Consider the following 19,928-nt stretch of genomic DNA (forward strand, 5'->3'; position numbering starts at 1 on the left):
TTGAATAGTTAGGTATACAGTGTTATGTTCCTGTCACACAAGTGACATTTTTAATTGGATTGCAAAAGACAAAACACTGTATAACTATTCAAAGCTTATACAGCATTTATTAATAAGGGGGATAGTGTTTATTCGCTTTAGTTATAATTATGCAATGTTTTGTCATTATCGAATGTTGCAAATCGCCGATTTTCGATCAGGTCACATGACCTGATCGAAAATCGGCGATCGGAGGAAGAGTAAACCACCGACAGAGTAGGTGGGTCGTAGGACAGAAAGTTATTAATATTTCTGTCTACCGCGCGGCACAAACGTTTGCCTGCTATTCCGTTTTTACTTTTACTACACATACATAGATCAAGATATATAGGTACCGCATGTCCCTCCATTTGTATGAAAACGAGCGTGCCACTTTTTTCCTACCTGGTGTAACGTACCGATGATAAGAAACGTGTCCATTATCTAGGCCCATGTTTCTACTCGAATTTATAAGCTCTATACGCCACAATTAGGCATTTTTTCAATCCGATTTACGTCCGATTACGATAACGGTGGAGCGCAGTCTAAAGAACAGACTTTCGAAAGACGAGCATTGCTCGTCGTTTGGGAACGCGATATGGCACACGAAGTACATACACATGCGGTATCTATCTTGATCTATGTCTGTGTTTTACTACATGTTTCTTTATTGTTTTGAAAGTATTCTGTGGCAGAAAGGGATAGTCTGTTACGAGAATTAATCAAAGCATTACGCTTTGAAATAATACGTAATTCCGGAGCTGACCAGCGCCACCAGAGTCAATTAAGTGCTTCATGTCATCAATCATCGTAATATGAGACTTGGTGGCTCGCGCATTACACCCGCTGTGACGTCATCAAAAATACAATTATTACTGATCCGGCTTACGTTGTTTTGTGTGGGAATACGCTTAAGAGCCGGTGTTACGGTGTGGGAATACGCTTAAGAGCCAAACGAGTTGTTATATTTTCTGATGTTGTATAATAATAATAATTAATAACAATAAAATACCATCCTCATCACCTTGATGAGTCTTCCATGACCCATTGTGCGTTTTTCGCGTAACTTTCTGCCGTAAAACTCTGGAACAAACTGTTACCAGCAGTATAAAAAAAATTCCCACCGATCCCAAAGACTTTGTTATGCTAAGTACTCACATACGGTTATGCTCGATAGTTTTACTCCAAATCGAGTAATAATTACTGTGTGGACCGCAAAACTGACAGCTCGAAGGTTCGCATCGAGCCGCTCGAAGGATTGATGGAACCGGATCGAGCCGGATTGATGGAATTAAATATATCAATTTAGAATAAAACTATCGAGCAATGCTGAATGAGTGGACGAAAGCCCGAGCCGCGGGTTTTGCTCGACGTTATTGCTCGATCGAGCAAAACCGTATGTGAGTACTTAGCATTAGACCGGATTTAGAATTGTTTGGTCTGCTTTTTCGTCCCGCTGCCATACATACTTCGGTTTACTATTGTATTGAATCCATATTAATTTATATTAGTCAAGCAATGCGTGTGTTGTTTGTATGTTTGTTACCTCTATAAGCTTAAGCTGCTGAACTATTTTTGGGTAAAAAAGGTTTTCCTAACCTATTAATTTTGAGTACAGCAGTCTTACCGCCGAAAGTCGAAACTGATACAATTTATGATTACGAGTCTGATTAGTTTCAAAATGAGCCGCAGCACGATTTAGCGCCAGTATACTATACCGGAAGTAGCAGAAGCTTTGCTACTTCCGACATCGATCGAGCTGATTCGATTCTCGATTCGATTCTGATTCTTTCAGGAGTAAGCCAGCGGTTAAGAAAAATATTTTCTCTTCTTCTTTTCTTCTGCGATCATTCCAATAACAATCGTATTCCATCGGCCTTAGGGTGACGGTGACCAGATGTCAGGAATTTTAGACATTATATGTCTGGAATGCGGCCGGAAACCGGAAATGTCAGGAATTTTCGGCAAATAATTGAAACAATAAAATTTTATACACTAAACTTTATTTTTAATCACAATTACAAAAAAGGTTAAGGTACAAGTACTTTGGAGTTTCATAAATTGTAACTTATAAATAATCGTAATTACTAATTATCTTTTTTTATATATTTATAAACATAAATCAATCAACATTAAAAAATCATCAAATAAATAGCTCGTGTCATTTTGGCCGAAAATCAGGAATTTTGTCAGGACTTGTGAAATTTGTATCACAAATGTTTGTTGTTGTGGTAACCCTAATCGGCCTACTTGTATATGGGAGCCGTTATGTCCTTCTTTTATTCTTCACAATACAAGTAATCACCTTGTTAAATCCTTCAAAGAGCGAAAGGATCAATTTTCTAACCAATCATAGTAATAATATCAGTTAATTTTATGTTCACAGGCTGTTTGAAATTGGAAAATATAAATTGTAGCCAATTACAAATAATTATTTCTTCCCTATTGTTCTTGTGTTGTGGGTAATATACCAGTTGTAAATATTAAACGTGACGTTTTGATTTGTACAAGTATTTACTGAAATAGCAATAGATTAAGAGCCAGTGACAGCTAGACTTTCCTAATTTTATAAAGATGAAAGTTTACCTGTTGATGACGTTGACAGAGGTAAAAACGTTTTACGCGGGAGAGCCATGCTTCGGCACGAGTGGGCCGGCTCGGCCGGAGAAATACCACGTTCTCACAGAAAACCGGCGTGAAACAGCGCCTGCGCTGTGTTTCGCCGAGTGAGTGAGTTTACCGGAGGCCCAATCCACTACCCTATCCCCTTCCCTACCCTCTCCTATTCCCTTCCCTTCCCTTCCATCCCTACCCTCCTTTATTACCCTATTCCCTCTAAAAGGCCGGCAACGCACCTGCAGCTCTTCTGATGCTGCGAGTGTCCATGGGCGACGGAAGTTGCTTTCCATCAGGTGACCCGTTTGCTCGTTTGCCCCCTTATTTCATAAAAAAAAAAAACACCAGCAACTATAGAGTTTAGATTGCGGTTACATTAAGAGTTATGCAATTCTGAAGGTCTACCGGACCTTCAATAAAACTGTATGAAGCTCAATTTTATCATCTTATTACGACGACCTCTGTGGCTGTTGGTAGCCAAGCCGGGGGTCGCGGGTTCGAATCCCGCCGACGGAACAAAATGTTTTCAAAAAGTTCCTGGGTCATGGAAGTGTATTAAATATGTGTATCATATAATAAAAATCTTAAATATATGTGTAGTATAAGAGTATTAAATATATTTCCGTTGTCTGGTACTCGTAACACAAGTCCTTCAGGTACTTAATACGAGGCCAGACTGACGTGGTGTGAAGCGTCCATAGATATATTATATTTTCTTCGGGATAACTGTATGAATGTCATCTTCAACTGCCGGACATTTTTGACAGTTACTTCCTACTGCTGACCGAAACCGCGAACGAAACTCAATAGTTGCTGGTTGTTCTTTGTTCTTACCTCTGTATGGTTTATAAACATATAAACTTCAGCTTTTATAAAATGACGAACGTCCGGCTATCGCTGGCTCTTGGGCTATAACTAACAATACACAATCATAATAATACTACAAAATTACGCATAAAGAATATTATTAGCAAGATCTTGATAATAATAGTGATAAAGACGACTAAGATTTCTAAGAATCTTAATTGGAACTGTTAAAAGTACCACCTTAACAGCCGACTGTTTTGACAAATAACTTGGATATTATATTATTATTAGATAACTTTAATTTATTGAAGATTTTACCATAAACTCTACTTTTCTGTCAAACTCTTCATTAAATAAAAATAAGGCCGTTACTTCCAAACCCCTCTTCATGTTGGGCGTTGGTAGGTAACCGTGGTTGCGCTTCAAACATGAAGTGAAGTTTGAGCTTGTTATTGGTACATCATCGATCAACCAACGTAAAGAGCCTGATATTCCATACTTCCATACATAGGCGTACCAGGGGGGGGGGGGGGGGAGGCAGGGTTTATTCTGTATAAGCACCTATCTTATGAAAAATCTGATTTGCCCCCCCCCCCCTGGCCCCGAACCTGGGTAATTTGCCCCCCCCCCCCCCCCTGGCACCAGAACCTGGTTAATTTGCCCCCCCTCTGGCCCAGCACCTGGGTACGCCCATGCTTCCATACTAATATTATAAATGCGCAAGTGTGTCTGTCTGTCTGTTACCTATTCACGTTCAAACCACTGAACTAATTTTGATGAAACTTGGTATGCAGATACTTTGAGACCCGGGAAAGGAAATAGGATAGTATTTATTCCGCAATATGTGCGATTCCCGCGGGATATTTGAATTCTACCGCGACATCTGGTATCTAATATCGCATACTATTTCTTTACATACAATTCGAGTCACTATGGAAACCACTTAGTAGTTCAACATACTTGGGTGGCTAGAGAATTCGGTATCGATCGACGCATTCGCTTCATGATTCCACTTTACAATAGCTTACTAGATGTCGATTGTATAGTGGGAGTTGTATTTAGCTCTCTCGTAATGGTGCCTGCCTCTAGGGTTGACGCAAGATCATTTTCAGTGTTTCCGAGAATAGTCTAATTTATAGACATGATTATTTCGTCTTTTATGTTTAATATGAGTCAGTTTACAAATAAGCATAATATAATGTAAGTATTCCGTTAATTGAAATATGAAAATAATAGATTTTAAACAATCAAGAATTAAATCGAATGTTTTAATGAAGATTTTATCGAATTCACCAATAGATGTCAGGAAGAGTCACGTTTTTCAGTTTATCGTAATTAATATATATATATATATATATATATATATATATATATATATATATATATATATATATATATATATATATATATATATATATATATATATATATATATATATATATACAAGAATTGCTCGTTAAAAAGAATCGAAGATATAAGATATTTAGATATTTGTAGAGATTGTATCCTGCTGTACAATAATTATTAGTAAACCTCTAAATATAATCTTTCTTTCATACTATTCTATTTATAACGTTTAAGTGGGTTTTTATACTGATTTCCATTCTATGCAATCTGCTTTTGACAACCCTAGCAACGTGTGTTGTATACTGTGCGATTGAGAGAAGCTCCCAAATTACACTCTCATAGACTGATTGTTATTTCTTGAATATAACAATAGCCTTGGGTTTGTATTGTTATGTATCATCACTGCATTGAGCTATGGTTAAAGTTTGTACCCTAACAAAGACAAGATGTCAGTGAAAAGCAGTGTTTTTCAAACTTTCAAAATATTTCGCGACTCCATATCTTTTTATTTTTCACCATATTTGTATGTTTATGAATAAGTATCCTTTTGTTGAACTTTTTTTCGAAATTAGTTCTCTTGAACTCTGGCCAATTCCCTAGAGAAGCTTCGCGACCTCCAATGGATTCGCTGCCCATATGTTGGAAAACATTGATGTAGAGTAAGAATATACAATTTTGAAACTCTTACTACTCTCCTAGTGTTTCTTACTAGTGTCTTCTCTAACATGAGCTATGTCGGTGCTAGCGCTGAAAATTGCTGAACTAATTTATTTACAAAGTCAAATTTAAATACTACTTCTATATTGGTTTGAACTGTTGCTACGAGTAGTTGCTACGTTATAACTTGTACCCACAGTATAAATAATATTAGTAAACTAAGGTACATAGGTACTAGACTAGTATCGGGCACAATATATTATGATAGATAAAAGTCGTGTTCGTCTAATTTTTTATGAGGTAAATCGTTTATTACGCTTGTCGTAACGCAACTTTGACGTGTAACCAAAATATATTATATATAAATAACTTGTCATTAAACAGCGAACAATGCAACTACGTGACGGGCCTTACTCTTGTTTCTGTTACACGAATTAAAATAACAAGAGTTATACTACTGTATACATTTGTTCTGTGTGACCGTGCAAGTTTATTGTCCAACTAATCCAGTCGGTATTGGTTCATCAATTACCGCCTACATTAGATACTGTATCTGCACGGAATGCATACACCGTTCAGAGCTAGTTTATACGATAGTAAATCTTATTGGGATGACTTAAAACCCATTTAAAGGTGAAATAGCTCTGAATCTGTCGCCTATCTGCCATCGGCGCCGCGCTGTGTGGCTTTGAACGTCGTTTTTCAGACATTTAATCAGAAAAACCGCAGGAACTCCGAGATAGCTGGTGGCATTAGCAAAGTGTCTACTATTTGCAGAATTCATCTTTTTTATTAGCTTAGTATTAAGAGTTTTTAGAGTAGCTTATTTAGATAAAGTTGAGGAAATATGAGAGGCCAAAAGCCCACTAACTTAGTCATTAGTTGTTTTTGAAGCCCACTATCTTAGACACTATAGTTGCTATTTTTTTAGCGGGCTTTGGCCCACCACCCATTCCCACCACTGCATCTCCTGTATCGCCAGGATCGACACTAGTTGTTATACAAGATGTTAGTGTGAACACCGTTATCCTTGAAACCATTAAATGAGCCCATCAAAATGAACAACTGTTTCTATGAGAACAATGCTGGGAACTCAAAAAAATCCGTCATCATACCCATATAAATTGCCGATCCGGGCATCCGTATGGGTATGAAGACGGCATTTTTTTCATCATTTTGACAGGCTCATTTGATCGCTTCAAGGATAACGTGTGTTACCTTTGTGTGTTACCTGTGTTTTAAAAATGTCTTTTATTTTAAATTGTTATAATATGTATGCACAATAAAGAATATTTATCTTTTATCTTATCTTTATAACGGTGTTTACACAAAAACATTAAACTCATATACTCGTAATTAAGAACTTAGAAATGATCTGGCTAGTAATATTTTTAGTAGCCCTTTTGAATCTATCTATTTTACTAATAGCGTAACTTACTGTATATCTATATGCGTGGAGAACCTAGAATAGGATTGTAGAATAGAACTAAAGAATACAATTTAAGTAAAACTATACTACAAATCACCATATTTTATTCTAACATGGCATCAAATCTATATTGGTACTCAAGTCCGAATCGGAAAAGTGGGGGATTAAAAAGTAATTTTGTGAAGAGCCGCGGTAAGATCTAGGTTTGTAAGTTTTGAGTGCGCCGAAACAAACTAGGACAAATCTTAAGAGGTAATCTTAACAACATCCAACAATATCTTAAGTTTCCCAAACAAATTAATACGAGGAAATTGTTTTGTTGTTTGTTTCTTATTCTCTATGTGTGCTAGGGGTTTGTTTTTAGGGTTCCGTACCCAAACGGTAAAAACGGGACCCTATTACTGAGACTTCGATGTCTGTCCGTCTGTCTATCTGTCTCCAGGCTGTAACTCAATAACCGCTATAGCTAGACTTCTGAAATTTTTACAGATTGTGTATTTCTATTGCCGCTATAACAACAAATACTAAAAACATAATAAAATTAATATTTAAGGGGGGCTCCCAGACAGCAAACGTTATTTTTTTGGCCTTATGTGCTCGTAATCAATAATGGCAACAAATAGGCTTGAAATTTACATAAATATATTATGTCTACTTTAATAATTAACAATAATATTTAAATAAAAAATAAAAGATTAAGGGGGGCTCTCATACAAAAAACAATGTTGGCCTATTTTTCCTCTATAACGGTACGGAACCATTCGTGCGCGAGTCCGACTCGCACTTGGCCGATTATTATTTATTATTTTATCAAGGCGAAGAAGAGCGACGTATTGTAGTTAGTATTTAGTGATCTGTAAGGCGAAATTAGGCGGTCTATTGCGAGCACTAGAGGCTATGATTTGCACTATTATTGATATTTGATTGAGCACTAGCTAACTTTACGTTAGCCAATCAAATATGATTGGCTATTGGCTAATTAAATAACAATACTATACAATCAACTATACGGTTGAATAGATAAACTCCTGTCGAATATAGTGGTTTAAAAAAAATGTATGTTGATACTTGATACCTATGTTAAACCCTTTATTTAACTTTTATCGTAAAGCTAAACAATTCTGAATTTCATACGAATAAACTGTCAATAGATCAGTCATATCCCCGTACATTTTTAATATTGATTCCTCAATAATTTTAATGTTTCATTATGGCTTTTGGCTTTTCCGTTTTTATCGTCAATATTTTGAGGGCCCTCAAACGCGTATGAATATTAATACTTTTGAACAAATTGTACATTTCACGCGTTATAAGCTGATGAATATGCTAATGGGGAATGTGATTAAATACGAGTACTCTTCTAATTTGTTGTGATGCGAAATTATGTTTACTGGGTGGCAGGCGGCTTTGTACATAATTTTGCTAATTACAATTTCTTATAGGATTTTAATCTGGTGTTGGTATTACAATATTTTTAAGCCCCTTTAGTCTTTATTGATTAAAAAAGTTTCTGAAATACCTTTTTCTCTCATTCACCAAATCCTAGAAATCTTTCTGAAAGTAACTAGCACTCGTGTAGACTCGTAAATACCGTTCTCAGTTTACATGATTTGACTCAGCGAAAAGACAATAAATAAAACAACTCATACAAATATTGCAATACAAATACATACATTAGCCTAACTATATATAATAATCCAATTCGTGCAAGATAAAAACTTTAGGCAGGCAGAATAATGGTTCTGCCTTGATATTCTGCTCTCTAAAGTTACCTGAAACTAGGTATGTATTCTCCCAATCGAACTGTCTAGACTCTAGAGTCTCTACTAAGGTCTACTGTATATAATTTATACTGGAAATATGAAAGCGAACAATCGATATCGTTATCGCTTAATGAGCCGGCGGGGTGTTTAGTGGAAATTTTCATTTTATCAGCGACCCGGCGCGGCGGCCGGCGGGGCTCCGGTAAATTGCTAAATCCGAAATACGTTGTCAGTGTACGCCGGATTATTGTAATTGCATTCCCAACTCCATTATCGTGCGATTGAACGCACAAAAATGTATTGTGACCGCGTATTGTAATATTGTTGCAGCAAATGGTGCGAATTTATTGTAATGTAAACTGTAAAGGTTATTTTTCTGGAATGGCTATGCAATTCCACACTAAAGGGGAAAAGGCAGAGTTGGCCACAAAGAATGGGAAAAAGTAAGTGAACCAAATCAATAGCTAGTTAGTATTTACTCACTCGTGCTGCATATTAGAAGGAGTATTCTTAACCTAATCTATTTATCTTATGCTGAGCTTCTGAGTATCATTGACAGTAGTTTATATTATGTATACTTAAAAGCGTTGCTAATAATTGATGATTAATTTGACATTAAGCAATCAAATTCAAAAGCGCCAATGAATAGTAAAAAAAACCCAGAAACATTAAGGGCCTGTTTCACCACTTCCTGATAAGTGCTGGGTAGGCTATCCACCAATGACTTGACTTGACACATAGAATATGGAGAATCTGTCAAAAAAGTTGTGGATAGCCTATGAGGCACTTTATCAGGAAGTGGTGAAACAGGCCCTAAATGCATTAAAGTTTTCAGTAAAGTTAGCTTTTTGAATAGTCTCGATATCATTTCTCGTTTCTCGATATCACCTCGATATCGTTTGACATTTCATGGGAGTACCATTTTGTGGGTTTAATATAATTAAGAATGCATAAAAACTGTATTCCTTATCTATTAGTCACCATTAGAAGAAAAAAAAAACCAAATTGAAATCGGTCCATCCGTTCGGGAATCGTGATGCCTCAGATAGACAGACAGACATACAGACACGCCAACTTATAACACCCCTCTTTTTGCGCCGGAGCACAGAATACATATTAGTTTAACAAGCCGGAGTTTAAAAATAAGCGTTTAGGGACCGTTCATCGCATTGAAGGGTAAATTCACATATCCACATTTACATGAAGATATTGAATTTGGAGCCGACGCGTGCACCTGTATCGCAATATCTACGTCCAACCCGGCATAAATAACCATGATGGTTCAATTTATATTCATGATATTAGTAAGTCGGATGGAATGCGCGTCACATCTGATATCCTTTGTTGGTGAAATACGGCCGTCCTGGCGTGTTCAGTGCGTTGGGTATGTTACAGTATAGCCGCCATGATAACTATTATTGCTATAATGATTTTCAGTATAATTATGTCAATTGTCAATATGCCTTAAATCAGTAGTTATCAGTATGTATTTGACGTCGATTATGAGCAATCATTGACGAATATGTCGCTCGTTTTGCAATCGTCTTTATTCGTTATCCTCAGAGGGTAGAGTAGCGATAGATTGTTCTCTCTATTGCAGTGGTTTTTAACCGGTGGTGTCCCTGGAGGCATTCCAAGTGGTCCGCGAAGCCATACTAATAATATGTGAGAATTCAGAAGTTAGTAAAGATTAATGCACTATGCAGTCACAAAAATCACATTAAATTAAAATCTGTAACTTTTAGATTTTTGCCAAATAAAAAAAGAGTGCTAATTATAAAGTTGTGCTTGTTTTCTTTACCTAAAAACCCTTAGCTTAGGTAAATTATCCTGGTGGTGGCTAGACAAACATTTGGTAAAATGGTACCTCATGACTTAAAGGTTAAGCACCACTGCTCTATTGGACATTCGCGCTATAGTATCTATTCAAGACAGAATAAGATGCATACACAGAAACGAATGTTTTGTCTTAAAACTATCGTGTGTAAATTCTCAGGCGAGCACTCGTTTTAACCCTTTTTAACCCGTTAAAATATATTTGTTGGCTATTTACTTCAACTCTTAATTCATCAAACCCTATACTAAAATATCCTAAACATGCATCCTTCATGGCTCCATGAAAGTTTGTCCCCAACTTAATGACAGTCGGTGAATCAATTGAATTATTTATCAGTCTCCTCCAGTCCTTCGACTTTATATTTAGCCAATGGACACAAACTTCATCGTGCGGTGCACCGTGTGTAAGTGCTTTACGTAAATTATCAGGAATATCTGCATCAGCGTTGCCAAATTTTTTTTGTACCAAGTCGGAACTTTAGAACTTTTTGAGTGAAAAAGCGGGATTCTTTCGTCAAAAGCGGGACATAGTAAAGAAACGTATAAAATCAAAAGTTTTCGAATGTTTATGTTTTTATTTGACTTAAAATTACGTTTACGTGACAATAGATAGCAAAAGTAGCTATAGAAAATCCACCCCTCTATCTCCCACACTCTTATCTTCATTACGCACCTTTGTTTCTCAGCACGCTGAACGTACGTTTTAGTTATATAAGCGGGACTGAGCCTGTCCCGCGCGGGACATTAAAATTTAGTTAAAAAATCGGGACGTCCCGCCAAAATCGGGACGTCTGGCAACGCTGATCTGCATGCATTTTAACGAAGAAACTATTGCCATTACGCTTCACCCTGCGCCGGCACGTGTATTGTGATTTGTGATAGAGACAGATACAGTAAATCGAGGTAATGTAGTCCTCTGATTCCTCCTTCAAATAGAGTCTGTCTACTTAATAATTTTTATAAATATCTTCAGGAAGAGTGAGTCTATGCCTCTGCGTTTTTATTTTATCTTAAAGATCTTTCAAATTTGTTTTATTGTCGGTGGATTGGCGGGGTACGGGGCATTCATTTTTTGCGATTTTTGAAGGGTCATATTTTGTTATTTATTAGTAAATTTAGAAACAATCGAACGTAGAGGCATAGCTTTAACAGATCCCAATATTACATCAAAATCAATAGCTATGTCCACACTGTGCACTTTCATCTTCAATTTTCGTCATCAACTTTCATATTGGTGCATTCAATAATTTAATGCGTCAAGGAACGCAACGCCAATATTGTCATTTTTGAAGTTTTGGATACGGTCAAAGGGCATGCGTCGCGGGCACGTTCTCACGTTCGCTGTTGACTGCGCTATAACGCATGCCCTTGACGAACAGAAAAAGGCACAGTGTGGATAAAGCAATTTGTCTAGATTCATAGTCCAGGAAGTAAACGTTGGTATGGAAAAACAGTGTTAGCGTTTCCTCTTAATTGAGGCTGCATGGTTGCAGTATTAGAGATTTCTATGATTAGTATGATCCATAGGAACATTATAAATGTGAAGGTGTTCTGTTACCTCTTCACACTTAAACCGTCGAAACGATTTTGATGACATTTACAGTGGCAAAACTTTGAGTCCGGGAAAAAGGATATAATAATTATGATAGTTCTTATCCCGAAAAAATGTTCTGTTTTGATGAAAAAATCAAAGTATGAAATCCTTTCTATCTCTGTTGGCTACCACTTTCAAGATTTTTCGCAGATAAAAAAGTTGTTTGCCTTATCGAAATAAAGCTACTCACAAAAATTTGCTTGTTAGTAATAAAAAAAAATTTGTTCTAGGGCTCCCTGACTATTACATCTATTGTAAATCCCTCCGTATAATAAGTCCCTCAATATTCCCAAATTAGCATTTCTTATACACCACTTTAAATTGCAAATCGATTTAGCAGAATACCGCTTTTCATGAATTTGTAGACAAACTTCGGCTACATTTCGCCGACGAAAAATACCAAGTTGTCGTTGTACGGTAATTGCTGTAAGTGCTTAATTGGGATTCGTTTTACTACTGGAAGTTGAATGGATTTATATTTTAAGGGTTGTGGACTTTTCAGTAGCTTCTCCAAGTAGGCCAATGAAGGACGGAGTACAGGCGATTAAACAATATCAATAAACACAACACGTGGCATAATATATCAATGCCACGAAGCTAGAGATAGCTTCGTAGTCATGATTGTAATCACGGTTATTGGAGGAGCCAGAATCTATACTAATATTATAATTGGGAAGAGTTTGTTTGTTTGAACGCGCTAATCTCAGGAACTACTTGTCCGATTTGAAAAATTATTTCAGTTTTAGATGGCCCATTTATCCTCTATTTCTTCGTTACTAATAGGAACGAAGAAATAGAGGAAAGTGTGGAAAAAACGAAGGGAAATTATTTGAAAGGGCTTATTTGAACGCGCTTATCTCGGAACTACTGGTCCGATTTGAAAAATTCTTTCAGTGGTAGATAGCCTACTTATCGAGAAAGGCTATAGGCCATATTTTATCACGCTTAAACTAATAGGAGCGAAGAAATAGAAGAAAATGTAGAAAAAACGGGGGAAATTATTTGAAAAAATTGCTCCAGTACGTTCAAATAAGCCCTTTATTTGAACGTACTGGAGCAATTTTTATGTTATTTGGCACACATGAAGAATAGACCACGTGAGGACATATCACATTGGTTTCTTTTTTTTGCGGAAAAATGTGCGGTTTCCGTAACATTCCTAAATTACGCGGGTGAAGCCGCGCGGAACAATATTATATTTTTTTGTCTCAGAATCCTTTGAAAATTGACGACCCGAACCGAACCGGTAGAGTTGGAACATCTTAAAAAGGTGGCATTGAATTGAAATTGAAATAATTATTTCTAAAATTACAATAATATGTAACGTCAAGTAGATACGAATAATTGTAATCGCAAATTATTATCATAACTAGACACCATTATAACACACTATTTATCTCAAAACAACCAAGAACTAACTTTAAAATTTTGTTACAAAAGTGGTAAAAATCCAATTCTACAACATAATGGATTTATGAAGGAGATCTCAGTGGCTAAAATGAGGTGCGCTCAGACGTTGCAAGAACTTTGTTAGTAAATCCAGCACAAGTTGAAAGGTATCTGGCGGCCAGCCCCGCGCCTTTGTGTAAAAGAACTTATGGTCTACTGACTCGTGATTTGTACGACTAATGATATAACCATTTCCAGCTTAGCTCTTTGATGTATTTTATTGGTAGCGCGAAAAGTTTTCTTAAGAAATGTGATTTTTGTCTTTGGTAGATTATTGAGTTGACGTAACTGCAAAGTTTTTGTAAGTACGATAGCGTCCTTTTACTATCTTTTCGGGCGTAGCATATTCTGGACATAAAAAATATATTATAGAGTAGTTGAATTGAGCGCCTAATTTGCGCGTGAGGTCTTTTTTTTTATGAAATAAGGGGGCAAACGAGCAAACGGGTCACCTAATGAAAAGCAACTTCCGTCGCCCATGGACACTCGCAGCATCAGAAGAGCTGCAAGTGCGTTGCCGACCTTTTAAGAGGGAATAGGGTAATAGGGGAGGGTAGGGAAGGGAAGGGAAGGGAATAGGGTAGGGGTTAGGGGATTGGGCCTCAGGTAAACTCACTCACTCGGCGAAACACAGCGCAAGCGCTGTTTCACGCCGGTTTTCTGTGAGAACGTGGTATTTATCCGGTCGAGCCGGCCCATTCGTGCCGAAGAATGGCTCTCCCACGTATAAATATATAATAATAAGGTCTGAGCAATTGTAAGAAATTCCGTGTAGTTTTCTGATAGTCAAGCGCAAATCCCAGTCCGCTCCTCAGCTATCTCGCACGTAGAATATAAGTAAGTTTATTATTATTTTATCTGTGGCGGTAATTTCTTTTCTCACTTAAATAGCTCCAAAATAAAAGCGACTAGAAATCTCTTTACTCCTAATCCGAACACTATCGACTGTACCCTGTAGTTTAGTGAAAAACATTCATTCGGGTTTGCTCGACAAAAATAATTATTTATAGTCTATGTCCGATATAAAGCGAGGTGGGTGATTTAATCGTTCTATTTTCAAATTCCAATAGCAATTCAGCAGTATCGTTCTGCTAGTACGGCATAAATTATAAAACCGATTACGCTGACTGCCTGTTAGCTTTTATTTAAATGGTCTGCAGCGATTTTATAGGTCGAAACAAAAAAGTGTTTCCAGTTTCACATGAGCCCACACTTGGGTTCCGTTCCGTATAGTGAAAACGGCAACATATGCGAATTGAATTTATTATTTTATTGACGTATGAATTGCAAGTAAGCTGTTTAGAATAAAAATTGTCATTGTTGTAGTTCACAGGATGTTCACACAGATGTTTTCAGAGGTGCGCGATAGGTGCATGATTATAATATTTTCGTTCATTAGTGAATTCTCTCAGCACAGTAAGTAGTGCTAGGTTAGCATTTCCTCCGTACAGCGCCAAGCGCGTGAGTTAGGCTTTCTGAATTCCCGCTTACACAGCTTCACACACATTACCGCGACTCCAGTAGCCCTAGCATGGCCACAGTAGAAATGCGAAAGTATAGAAACTCTGTGGAGATAAACTGAAGGTACCGTTCCGATTATTTACCGCGGCTAGCCGCGACCGACAAAAATTCAATTAAAATGCCACTTTATGACATTTTTAACGTGTGGACCGCGAAGGTCATTTCTTATTATAGACCTCGAGCGAAACTAATTGGTTACCCCTGGTTTGTGTCATAAAGTAGGATTTTATTTAAATTTTTAGGACCATAGTCTTATGTCATAAAGTGGCATTATATTTGATTTTTTGTCGGTCACGGTTAGCCGCGGTAAAGATCGGAACGGTACTTTCAGTGTATCTCCACAGTTTTTCTATACTTTCGCATTTCTACCGAGGCCATGCTAGGGTCGCAGATAACTTTGAGAAGAGAAAACGTGTAATCAGAGTTATTCTTATGATAATGATGATAGTATGAAAGTTATTTATAATAATATTATTGTGCTAATTTCGTGGATTACATCCTACAATACGTCCTAAGCGGGCTTAATGAGCGGCTTGTTGCAGTTTGACACGGACGGCGCGGCCGGCGTGATTTAACAGGCGTGATAGCCCCATTATGTGGGCCACGCACTAAATCCTATGAATATTTATGCAACAGTTGCACACGAGAGCAATGTTCTACACTTGTCACACGTTTCTACCAAAATGGACGTGGCCTTTCATATCGGGTGTAACAAAATAGTGATAATAATTTAGGGTGTGTAATGTGTATGTGTAATTTATATGAAGTATTCCTTCAAGCCATCAATCCCCAAGCGGCACCCGGCTGTCGCATAACAATTGAAAATCTATTGTGTTTGCGATTTCCATGATCGAGGTATTAAAGACAAAAACACGGGTTACGCTCGGAAAGTTCCGGCAGAAGTAAAAACCAAACGAGAATATTTGATAAGGTCACGTGTCCTGATACGAGTTTAAAGTTTTTACCGGTCCCAAAAAAGGGCACAACGACTTTAAAGAATTGAAGTAAGTAGTACTCTTAGAACTCTTAGAAGAAGTAGACTACTTCTTGTACTATATAAATTATATCATAAGCAGATGGCAGACCTATTCCATTTGTATAGGTATATCAAGCACATCAAATAGATCATCCGTCCGTCCGTCCGTCCGTCGTATGTCGTAGCCACTTCTCCGAAACTATAAGAGCTATAATATTGAAACTTGGTAAGTAGATGAAATCTGTGAACCGCATTAAGATTTTGATACAAAAATGGAAAAATTATTAAAAATTTTAGGGGTCCCCATAGGTACAACTGAAACAAAAAAAAAATTTTTTTCGTTTAACCTATGCGTGATCTATATCTATAAATAGGTCTTCAAAAATCATATTGAGGTTCTTAACATCATTTTATTCTAACCTGAATAGTTTGCGAGAAAGACTCTTCCAAAGTGGAAAAAAGTGTGTGCCTCCCCCTCTGACTTCTAAAGTGATGAAAGGGGCATGATAAGTCTAAAAAATATATGATGTACATTACTATAAATACTACCAACGAAAATTGGTTTGAACGAGATCTAGGAAGTAGTTTTTTTATACGTCAGAAATGGTAAACCTTAATTTAACTTTCATTAAATCAGCTGAAATATAATAATAAATCAAAACCTTTTTAATTTCATAGAAATAAACCTTATTGCTGCTGCGGAACCCTTCATGGGCGAGTCCAACTCGCACTTGGCCGTTTTTTTTATTTCAAATCATTTTCCCGGCCCTAGAGCCTCCATTTATGCAAAAACCGGCATTTTTTATTGTTACTTACCTGCTTCTTCCACTCATATCTTCAATTATGAATAACATTGACTTGACATAACACTACCAAATAGCGTAGGTCCGTAATCTGCCCATGAATAAATTTCTCTGATAGTACAAGAATTAGAGTAGGTACTTAATTCACTTTGAAGTAAAAACTTACTCTCTCTCAAAATTTTCTGCGTCCTATTTGTCATAAAGGTGTACATTTAAGAATGTAGTATACTATCTAGATCTAACTTTTACGGTACTAACTGTAAAAAATCTTTTTAAAATATAGACATAATCGCTTTATTATAATGAGGATAGCTTTGACAGCTCACGGCGCCTAAAAAAGTTATACCAAAACGCTTGTGCCTGTTCCCCGTTCGAGAGCGTACAAAATATTATAATTATAGACGAGCATTGAATGTAACAAAAGAGTCTTGACGCGCTATCATTACCACACATGCGCTGTGTGGGTGTGTGGATGTCTTTTTTACAAAAAGTCATAGCCAAATAGCGATGCGTCATGAGGAAGGTTGTATTGAACTTTCCAACATTTTTTTTTTAATGAAATAAGGGGGCAAACGAGCAAACGGGTCACCTGATGGAAAGCAACTTCCGTCGCACATGGACACTCGCAGCATCAGAAGAGCTGCATGTGCGTTGCCGGCCTTTTAAGAGGGAACAGGGTAATAGGGGATGGTAGGGAAGGGAATAGGGGAGGGTAGGAAAGGGAATAGGGTAGGGGATTGGGCCTCCGGTAAACTCACTCACTCGGCGAAACACAGCGCAAGCGCTGTTTCACGCCGGTTTTCTGTGAGAACGTGGTATTTATCCGGTCGAGCCGGCCCATTCGTGCCGAAGCATGGCTCTCCCACGTATAAAAACATGTTGTATGTATGTACATTGTACACACCTGCAAGGATGTTGCGATATTTGGACAATTTTGTCATGTCTTGGATGCGAAGCAGCCATGAAATGGCATTCTTTTAAAATCCTAAGCATAGATTCCTGCCTTTCAAAAGAACATAATAATATTATCAATTATATTGTGCATCAAAAACCAGTGTTTCCCAAACGTATTGTACTAACGTAAATCTAGGAAATAGCAAGTATGCTACAAATAAAAAATCTGATTTCGTAGGGATATTCTTATACCTAGCTCGTTCGTCAATATCGTCATCATCAACTTTCAGAAGCCAAACAAAAAAAAATTTAGTGTAAGTATATAGGTAAGTAGTTAAAGTTTTATTAATTATTTATTTATAATATATAAATCCATTTATTTTATTTTTAATCCTTTGTGTCTCATTACCAAGAATGCGCCTGTATTATACATTCCCAGTATCACCCTAAGGTTGGTTGGTAGAGAATGCCACAAGGCATTATAAGCCCGCCTTTGTAAATTGCATAAAGTGTGAATAATAAAAAGATTGGTATGACAAATATTAATAAAATATGTACAATTTAGCGATATAATTTTTTTCAAGATACACGAGTATCTTGAATACGCTATTTATTTTATAGTACAACATAAAACATTGTATTGTATGCAAATGTACTGAACTTCATAATCAGATAAACTTTTATGTCCAAGATCGTATCTGTCCATATGGTGATTGAAATTCACTTTGATTAAGATAAAATGTTCTTATGCAATATGTGAGAGACATCTTAGTTTGTAATATTACAAAATATACGAAAGTCTGCCTGTATTTAACCTCTTCACAGATTGAGATTTAGATGCAGGTAGATTCTTAGGATTTCTGCAATGGACATCTAAGGATACTTTTTATAGACAGCGAATTTAGTTGCCTTCCAGTATTTAATATTTTTTAGGTTTTTTAGGTTTCAGACCGAGAAAGTAACACATTTAACTAATAAAAATATCATCGCTGTGTACCTAATATGTATACATAATACATAGAAGTTTTGGTTATCTAATGTTTTGTCTTTGTTTAATACGTTAGAAAAGTTGCTTGACAGAAAAGAAAAAACATTTTTAACATTTATACCAGTGTTTTCAACCTACTACCCCCTGGATGGTTTCGCGGGATATTTTTTATACCATCTTAAAAAAGGTTGAAAAACACGAGTTATGCAATATACATTTTATACGTGGGAGAGCCATGCTTCGGCACGAATGGGCCGAGCCGGCCCATTCGTGCCCCCACAGAAATACCACGTTCTCACAGAAAACCGGCGTGAAACAGCGCTTGCGCTGTGTTTCGCCGAGTGAGTGAGTTTATCGGAGGCCCAATCCCCTACCCTATTCCCTTCCCTTCCCATCCCTATCCTCCCCTATTACCCTATACCCTCTTAAAAGGCCGGCAACGCACCTGCAGCTCTTCTGAAGCTGCGAGTGTCCATGGGCGACGGAAGTTGCTTTCCATCAGGTGACCCGTTTGCTCGTTTGCCCCCTTATTTCATAAAAAAAAAATATATATTGTGGATCGTTTGATTAGTAGTTTTTGTAGATAAAAATGTAATATATGTTATAAATACGATATATTTTCTGATAATATTGTTAACGTGATATCGCAGCTCGGTGTACATTGTACAAGGTTCCGCCATTAGTGTAGACGAGCGAAAACGGAACGCTCAATATGTACAAACTTGCTGGTTCATATTTACAATTATTTGATGTGTTATGGTATATTGGTTTTCATTTCTGTTTGGTTGCGGAACCCTTACAAGAAGTGACATTTTTAACGGACCCCCCAAAATGTCTGTCTGTCTGACCCCCCCAAATTGTCTTTGAATGAATTGTCTCCATGCGGTCTAATTGATGAGTGATGACATTTCTATAAACAATTTAGGTTTTTTCGCGGAGCCTCTACAAAGCCTTTGCGAAGCCCCAGGGCTCGGCGGCTCACACTTTGAGAATGACTGACTTAGACGAATGCATAATTTCTGTTTAAGTTTAATGTTTCTTTTCATCTTCGCGTTACTTCTAAGAGTTGTTTCATAAGATGAAAACGATAAAAATATTACTAGTCTGATATTATTATCAGTAATCTGCTTTATAGTGAGCTTCAGCATCAATAGTTTCTTTTCCCACTTTAAAAAAGCTGTAATGTCGTGAATTTTGAAACCTCCAATATTGATATAATATTACTGGAGA

The sequence above is a fragment of the Aricia agestis genome, chromosome 9 (assembly GCF_905147365.1).
Source record: "Aricia agestis chromosome 9, ilAriAges1.1, whole genome shotgun sequence".
Classification (NCBI taxonomy): domain Eukaryota; kingdom Metazoa; phylum Arthropoda; class Insecta; order Lepidoptera; family Lycaenidae; genus Aricia; species Aricia agestis.